Source organism: Haliaeetus leucocephalus, unplaced genomic scaffold, assembly GCF_000737465.1.
Source record: "Haliaeetus leucocephalus isolate CR32 unplaced genomic scaffold, Haliaeetus_leucocephalus-4.0 Scaffold262, whole genome shotgun sequence".
NCBI lineage: Eukaryota > Metazoa > Chordata > Aves > Accipitriformes > Accipitridae > Haliaeetus > Haliaeetus leucocephalus.
The window spans coordinates 11,725,571-11,734,827 of NW_010972698.1; the positions used below are offsets into that span (position 1 = coordinate 11,725,571).

General features: G+C 47.6%; 1 protein-coding gene across 3 annotated transcripts in view; it reads right to left on the reverse strand.

Annotated features, from left to right (window-relative positions):
- Positions 1 to 8,774, reverse strand: part of ENOX2 (ecto-NOX disulfide-thiol exchanger 2) — a 54,811-nt gene extending 46,037 nt beyond the window's left edge. For all 3 annotated transcript variants that reach the window (XM_010569118.1, XM_010569120.1, XM_010569119.1), the window contains exon 1: positions 8,623 to 8,774. The gene's annotated coding sequence lies outside the window, so the exon portion shown is untranslated. The remainder of the gene's footprint in view (positions 1 to 8,622) is intronic.
- Between the last annotated feature and the right edge of the window lie 483 nt (positions 8,775 to 9,257).

The window sequence follows — 9,257 nt, forward strand, 5'->3', positions numbered from 1 at the left end:
CCCCAGAGTTGTCCCCCCCCCCCCCCCCCCAGTTCTCTCCACCATCCCACTGAGGCAGGGCGGGGGGAAGTGAGTGAGTGGCTGCACGGTGCTTAGTTGCTGGCTGGGGTTAAACCACGACAAGTCATTAAAAGCATTCCTGGGGAGTTCTCCTCCCAGTTATCTCCTGCACCAAAAGGTCAACCTGTTCATGACAGCTTGTTGAAACAGCTGGCAAGGAGCAAAGGGGAAGGGGACGCTGGTGCAATTGCTAGCAAAACACTCTTGAACAGGCACAGGAACATGACTGCTGACTTTGTGACCGGACAGACACTGTCCCAAAGCTCCCAGGGTCGTTCCCAAAGTAGGGTGATTAGCAGCAGCAGGCTAAGCCTGCAGCACAGTTTCTTCCAGGCATTATACGTCATTAAGAAGAGATGGAGTAAGGAAATCTCAAATCAGCCCCTCAACCTCGCCCTTCTTGGCTGATCCTCACCTTAAGTTTCACTGCTGCCCTAAGAACCTGTCAAATCTGCTCTGCAGCACAGGGATGAGTTTGCACTGCTGGCACCAACCTCTAGAAGCACACCAAATGCAGACAGGAGCTGCTGTGCGTGCCCAAAGACCAGCAGGATGAAGTTATCACATGCAAGAGGATGAGGTGGATATGAGTGGCGACCCAACAAGGAACATGGAGACTTTAGTTCACCTCGTGTTACCTGCCAACGTCCTGGGCTGAGCAGCAGGCCAGGAATCACTGGGTGCTCACCCACAAAGTTGACTTTTTTAAAGGAAGAGTCACAGCAGAAAAGGCTGCAGTGAAATAAGAGCTAGATCTTCATTGAGACCTGTATATATCAAAGCATTCCCACAGGTTTTTAATCTGAAGTCACTTAATTCAAAGCCAATCTTCCCTGTCAACAAGAAAAGGCCTATTGCAGAGTTAAAACTGTTAGGTTATGTGATAAAAGCTCACCTGCACACGCACAAAGGAGCGGAGAGAGGCAGTGATGGCAACCCATTCCAGTGCTTGACCACCCTCACAGCAAGCAAAGATTTCTCACATTTAGTTTAATTTTCCTGTATTTTGATGTGTGCCCTTTGACATTTCACTGGGCACCACTGAGAAGACTCTGACCTCATCTTCTTTAAGATATAAGACTCCCTCTGCCCCCACCCCAAGCCTTCTCTTCTCCCAGTTAAACAATCCCAGCTCATTCAGACTCTCCTCGCTAAGAGATACTCCAATCCCTTCACCACATTAATTACCCTTCATTGGGCTCACTTCAGAACGTCCACGACTCTCTTGTACTGGGGAGCCCAGAACTGGACACAGCACTCAGGTGTGACCCCACCAGCGTTGAAGGGAAGGATCCCTCAACCTGCTGCCAATGCTCAACTTAATGAAGCCCAGGATGCTGCTGACCTCCTTTGCCACGAGGTTACATTGTTTGGTTCATGTTCAACTTGATGTGAACCAGAACACTCAAGACCTTTTCCACAAAGCTGCTTTCCAGCAGTTTGTCCCCAGCACGTACTGGTGCATGGGGTCATTCCTCCCCAACGTGGGGGACTCTCGTTATCAGAACTACCTAGGGTGACAGTAATACAAGTTAAATTTCAGTGGAGTGTCTTTTGGGGGAAGTCAGGTGAAGTCCAGTCCGAGATCAATGACTAGCTAAAGGACAAGGATACATTCAGCTCAGCGTTACTTCAGCAAATACAGTTCTAACTACCAACATGCATTCACTACCTGTAAGAGATGTGGGCAAAACCCAGCAAAAGCATCATAAAGACAACCAGAGACACTTCTGGGAGAACGGACTGTGGACTTGCTCCAGCCACTTTATGGATAGCCTGCTTCCAAAAAATTTATTATTTATGGGCTCTCCATTAAATGTAATCAGATACGCTCTCTAACAGATGCAACACACGATCCCTAGACGTGAATGCAGCAACATTTCTTGTGCTGGTACAAATTCATGGTGTCAGATTAATCCTCAAAGGTGACCACACAGGGTGTGATTAAGGCACCTGAATCCAGATCCAGGTTCACTGTCTCATCAAGACAGGGCTTTGGTCATCCTATTTGAGAGGCCACACCAAGATCAGCAAAGAGGTCAGAGTTAAAACCCTCATTTTGTTCCCACTGGAGGATTTGGGTTTGTTTTCAACCTCAAGCCATGTAACAACAGTTGTGTCTTACAGAGCAATCCTAAAACAGCCACACCAATACAACGAGGGGACAAGAGTATGAACGAAACCAAAAACCACTATATTGCTCTGAAATTTCCAGAATAAGCGATTGACTTTCCTATAGCCTTTTTTCCAGCTGATACCTCACAGGCCAATGATGCACTTTGAGGCAGTGCTGAGGCAGCAAGGATTCCTTCCTGTGATTCCCTGCATTGGGATGCAAGATTTAAAGAGCTAAAATGCAATTGCTTCAAATTAAGCTTCACGTATAAAAACATTACCATTACTGCATGAGGAAAGGAGGAAAGTTTGCACCCTTGCTGTGAAACTTCCATTCCAATTTACAGCTTTTTTCTTCCAAGCCAGCTACTCCTCAACACAAGAACTGGTTTAGAGCTACTCTTCTCATTTGATACACTCCTCAATAGTGCCTAAACCTCTTCAAAAGGTAGAAATAGGACTTCTTTGGTTTTAAAGCTAACCCTCTGCATTTACAACTTCATTACAGCATGCAGAGCACATGGAAGTGCTCTGGAAGAGAAGCCCGCTACTGTCCTTATACAGCCTCAGACTAGAATTCCACAAATTCCAGAAATATTCAGAAGTTGCAAAAAATGGAAGTTGATGAGATCACGAACTGCAACATGTTTTTCTTTGCAGGCACAGGCTGGAAACTGAGCAGCTCTTTCACAAGCCATAAGCAAAAATGAATGCATTTTCTGGGTAGTGTTGTCTAGAAACAGCACTAGAAAGGATGCAGTTACTCTTAGTCCCACTCACACGAGAGATACTGGTAGCTCCTCCAACAAGGACTTCCAGGATCCCAAGACCTACTTCCACAGGCACTTTGTCCTGTTTTGCTCCAGGGTCTGTGAGCAGAGAAAGCCAGGAGCTACTGCTGATGGTCACTGAGTCACCTTCATCTATAGAAACTATCATTTACTCAATAACACAGGTCTGGACCTCTGCGAGGGTGGTTATGGTGACCAGTAAAAGTCCCTGTGCACAGCTGCCTGTCCCAAGAGCCTGCCTACAGCCAAGAACAAGGTATTTGGCAGCCACCAGCTGGAAGGCTCTGGGCAGAAGCACCCATGCAACTTGGAGCAGGCAGCCTTGTCCTTGCCTGCAGGTCTCCAGGGCCCCCCAAGACAGGACAAGGTACCATACACAGGCACGTTATGGCACACTCAAGATGGAGAAGCAAAACATCTTGGGAAAGCTTTGTTCTCACTTCCCCAAGATGGAGAAAAAGTAAATGACCCACGAAAGAAAAGGGGAGTATTGAAAAGTGGGCAATGGAAGCAGCAAAAAAAGCAGACACCTTGCTTGCTGCTCTCTTGCAGCACGGAGTTTGCTCCAAGAATTAAACCAAGCCAGAGAGAAGACTTCCAATGCACTTTAGAGTAAGAAACCCCTCATTATGTCAGATTTTCCACCCTACAATTGGTAAATGCCATGGACAAGAGCCACCTTCAAAACCGATTCTCTCCTACTGTTTCATTGAACTGCCGTTCAGCTTGAGCTCCAACCACATCCCACCAAATACAAAGAACATGCACAGAAGAAAGCTGAAGCTGCAGAAGAACTTCTCTCCTGGGCACAGAGCAGGGTAAAATCTGACAGAATCAGACAGTACGACTGTGAGGCATGAGCCCAAGCACTTTTCCTTTGCAACAACCTTAATGAAACATACTTGGCTATTTTGAGTAGGCCTGCTCAGGAAGGAAGGGACCAACAGCACAGGAGCAAGCCTCAGGGTTTTACTCAGTTTTACTGAGGCTCTGTAGCAAGCTAGCCAGAAAAGGCAAAAATGAGCAAATTTCTGCATTTGCAGTGAAGTGCTATGCAAAAGGTAAGTGGGAGAGAAGGAGAAAAATTAGGGTTTTCAGCGAGTGTCAAACCAGTATCAGCATTTCTAAAGAGCCATACGTGGCACAGGCATTAGCGTGCCCTTTACCTCCAAGTGCAGGCAGTATATACCTCCAGGGATTTTCAGACAAGTGAATTTTTACGAGCAAGATATCAGGAGCTGCCATAGTGCAGTGACTAAAAATTAAAAAATAAAAAATAATTTTAAAAAATAATCAACTTGGACTAGAAGATTCCTCACAAGAAAAATGGATTGGGGAAAAAAAGTGAAGATGTTTAAAGATGAGCAGAAAATTACTATCAGCAAGTCCTCTCACACAGCAGCAGCAGGTTGCTGTAGGTGGTCTTCACTGCTGGAAATAGATGCTGAGTTGTGTCTCATGGGAGAACACGCAGCAGTTTCCCGCTGTCCTAAATAGCAGTAGCAATGCACAGCCCCGCCTATCCTTTGGGTAGGTATTGATTCGGGTCTGTGCTGATGCTATATATGGCTGTAGCTTTCACAGCACAGGTTTAGAAAGGGCCTGGATAGAGACAGGAAAGATCTCAATGTTCCAGGCATAAATCAAGGGAAGTATCTACTCTCACCGGGTCCCATGCCAGATCCTGGACAGGACTTCATTTTCCAACCACTAGTTCCTGCTAACAGAGCTTGGCCATTTGCCTTAATGACCAGCAAAAAAAAAAAAAAAAAAAGAAATTAGAAATGGTCAACAACGTGAACTGAAAAGCACTGTTTTACAGATCATTCCTATTACCGGGAGTTGAACATGCTGACAGCACTTCTACCCAAAACGTGGGTTTGTGCAGTTCACTGTGCAAGGCTCCTATGACTGTATAGGAAAACAGCACCCCAACAAGGCTTCCACTTCAAGATTTTTGCAAAATCTTCCCTGCTGGGTTTACTAATGTGCAATCAAATGACAACAGGAGCTCCGACCACAAGCCTAGCACCACTTCAGAGGCACGCAAACGAGCTCACCCGGAGCCAGACAAGGGAACTACACGGTTTGACAGCAACCTCGCACTGCTGCCGGTCAGATACTCGGTTTTCTTGACGTCCAACTAGTTAATAAGAAGCAGGTACACAAATCTCTGCCCTGTAACTCAAAGACAAAAAAACCTCGTAACGGGTACTCTGAGACTTTCACATACCTAAAAGCATTTTAATGATACACTTAAAAAGCCCATGTAGTTTATGCCCACTCATCAAACTTTTCTCAGCCAGCATCAAGAGGAACTTAAGAAATGGGCTGACACAGGCTTTACTATAAATATGGATTTACCTTTTGCCAACATTGGCAGATATATGAAATAAGTCTTGCTCAGCCTGAACAGGGGTCCCTTTTCTTTTTTGCATGTTTAGAAATGCAATTTAGAAATAAACTGGATTTCAGGATACAATCTGCCATCTGATTACATAGTACTTGTCTTAAGCTCTAAAGAAATGCACTTTAGAAGAAACTGAAGTACATAGCATCTGCGGTAATCAATTAGAAAACACAGAGAAAAGAAAACAGCAAGGAAGGGAAAGGAGAGAAGACACCGAGACTTTGAAGATACATTTTGATATCAACCATTTGCTTTCCAAGACTAGTTTCCAGGTTCAAAAACTACTGTTGGGCTTGTGCACTCTTTTCTACTGTACTCCCAGCTTAAGTGTCATGGTTAAAGCTTTATAATCATCAGTTTGATCAGAAGCCGGCTAGGCACGCTGATGAGACCAGCAGACTTTTGATAGTTACTTCTGTCAACTCCACATAATCCTATATGCTAACAACACTAACGAGACATTATCAGAGAAGCGCACTTTCAAGAAAAGCACACAAAACACATACTTTACCTGCATACTGCACAAGAAACATGGCAAGGTGCTGATCATATTTCAGTATTTCAGCCAGTTCTCCTGCCGCTCCCAGCTTGTTTATTTGTTTAAAAGAGAGTCCAGGGTTGAGCTCCCACGCTCAGCGCAGCTCCAAGCAAGCCTCCGAGCTCAAAAGGCAAGCTGGGTCCTAATGACAGTAAACCTACTACCGCGCTCCCCCGTGGGCAGGCAGTGACAACCCAGGCATCAAGAGCACAGGCTGGGACTGGAGCTGGCAAACAGCAGCTGCACGTGTCACCATCAGTCTCCAGTGACTGACACCGATAGGCAGATTCTGGGATGCAGGGGATGGAGGTGGACGAGCAGGTGGAGAAGTGATTAGCAGCAAGTACATCTGAATTTGCAAGGGATTTCATATATCAATGCTTTTAAGCGCTGGCGTGCAGTTAAATAAACCCTGTTTGCATGCCTGAGATTACTGGCCTTTGCACAGAAAGATTAAGTTCTGGTAATCCTTGATGGTAAGAGACACACTGCTCACTTTCCTTGATTCTGGAAGCTTGTACTCAAAAGAAATATTAACTTCAGACAAGCTAATTATTCTAGCAGGGCACTGTCAAAAAAAAAAAAAAGAAAGAAAGAAAAACAGATACAAAGAGTCCCTTTGTAATTTGACCGAAAACACAGCATTCAGTAATACCAAAAGGCTATCTGCAGTGTTTTCAAGAGAATGGCATATTTTGATAAATACATATCCACAGCAGCAAAAACACAGAGACTTGATCAAGTCACATATGAGCCATGCCATTTGCTTACTGTTGTAACCCAAAACAAACAAAGGAAAAAAATTCCTTACCAGTGTGTGCATGCACATACGTGTGTACACCAGCACAGACCCAGACACTCAACCCTTGTTGCTTCTCTATGGGCAATCCTCAGCAGTCCTCACCAACCACTCCAGCCACCACGCCAAATTACTAAATATTCCACAGAGTTCTTAGGATCCTGGCATGGCTCTGTCAAACCACCTTTCCTCTCGACACAACATCTAGAAATTGTTTTGCACTAACACTGGGATTTATGGGGAGCGAGAAGCTCATCCTCCATTGCCTGGGGTGCAGAGCAGACGGCTCCAGGCTCAGAGGGGACATGCCCAACCCCAGGCAGCTCATCAGTCACATCCCTCCCCATCCTGCCAACCTCACTCACAGCATGCCCGGAGAGCAATACCTGCTGCTTCGTAACAAATGCTGAAAAGCTTACATTTTCAGAAATGTGTTTTTGAAAGGCTAGGAGAAGAAACCTGTCAGGCTAACTGCACAGACCTACTGGGGAAAAAAAAAAGGGAAGAAGAAAAAAAGAGGAAAAAAATGAGGGAAGTCCCAAAGAAAACTCTGGCAGAGCCAGCAACTGGTATCATCAGAACGTCCTACTGCAAAAAACTGGACTGAAGGCCGAGTGCTGCTCCCCAGATGCGAGACTCACAGAGGGGCAGCACCAGCACACGGACCTGAACAGCTTTGTCTTGGCCGAGAGCAGAGCAGCTGGATGCCGTGGGAAGGCAGCACTCTGGGATGGACACGTTGGCACTGGAAGAATGCCAGCAGAAAAGTTGGGGATTAGGGAAGAAATCTCACACCATCTTTGGAAGGTGCACAGAATGCCTCTCTAGCAACACCTTATCTTTGAAATTACTTGGAGGCGATTGAACTTCACCCCTTCTAAGAGCTCAAGTCACCCATACCAAAAACATGACCTTAAACTAAGAAACCTGACCTTACAGTAGCTCAGACAGAGCTTTCAACAACTTAACGCAGGGGTCTTTTTAATTAGATCTTACAAAAATCCCTCAAACAAAACATTAAGGAACAGAAAAACCAACCAGTCAGCTTCCAGAGCAGGAGACAGGTGAAAGACTGGAGTAGGAATGCAAGTTTGCTGGACAAACTCCTACCCAAGGTTGCCTTAGCATTTTATCCATCATCTCACAGCTCTGCTGCAATGTTCTGCAGGCCGGAAAGATGCGGTGTCTAATTATTGTAGCTGTGCAAGTGAAGTACAGGGGAGCTAGAAAGCGTGTGGACTAACAAGTAACCTATCCAAGGACTAACATGTTTGTGTAACATGTTAAGTGTGTGTGGCACTAAAGAACAAAAGCATTTCTATGCAGCACGATCTGAATATACACTGTTGTTAACACACACACAACCAAAATATGAGCAAAATAATTACAACAGCAAGAAACACATAAAGAAGCTTAAGTATTGTGCTTAGGGAACCAAATAAATGCATGCATGAACATGCGTATGAATCATAGCCAAAGGATCTTTATAGAGTGCGGCTGTGGGAGAGTTACAGCCCACTGGTAGCTGTGGTACTGGTATGAGCATGTCCGAACCTCACAGTGCTTCCTACATACAGTCTGGCTGCAGCAGAACGGATCCAGCGCAAGCTGAGTTACACGGCTGGGCACGGCTGAGCCGGCCCAGCGTTCAGAAGACAGAGAACACGAGAGTGACACCCAACCAGTTACACCCAGCAGGTGAGAAGCTGCTGCCACCTTCACACACGCACACCCCCCCTTTGCAAACCAACCACTCCTGGAGCATCAGAAGCAGCCTGCATAACAGTCAGTCAGTTCAATAATTTCCTTAAGCGCAAGTCATTTCTCCCTCCCTCTTGCGCTACCTTGTGACATTTTAATTACCGTTGAACCCAAAAGGCAGCCTGGAGACTTCCCACCCAGCACAGACCTTACAGAACAGCTTCCCCGCCACCCAAACGGCCACCACAGCACTCGCGATGTCACCACCAGCACCAGCTCTCCTGATGTTCTGAAGATTCCCATATGGTCACTCTTAGATGCGCTACGACGACCCGACCGAGCAGGAGGCCAACTCCTCAACCGCCGTCTCTGGACACGGCCCCCCCCCGCCCCTCTGCGGCCAGCAGGGAAACCTGGTTCGGCCCCGCGAGGCCCGCGGCCGGCGATCCGGACGACGCTGCGGCCCCACAGGCGGCAGGAGGAAGCCCCGGGCGGAGGCCGGGACCCGCGGCCAACCCTCCTCCTCTCAAACGGGGGGGGACCTGGCAGGAGAGACCCGCACACACGGAGCGGCACGCCGGCCCCGGCCCGCTGAAGCGCTCCAAGGCCCAACCCGTCAAGACCCACGGCCTCACCCGGCGGCCAGCCCCGGCCACGGGCGCAGCGAGCAGGCCGAGCCGGGCCCTGCTCGCTCCCACCGGGAGTTCTCCCGGGACGGGACGGGACGGGACCGGACGGGGCAGACCCGCCCGGACACAGCGAAGCCCAGAACCCGCTCCGCGCTCGCTCACTCACCTCCCCTCACCTCACCGCCCGGCCCGGCCCGGCCCGGCCCGGCCCCGC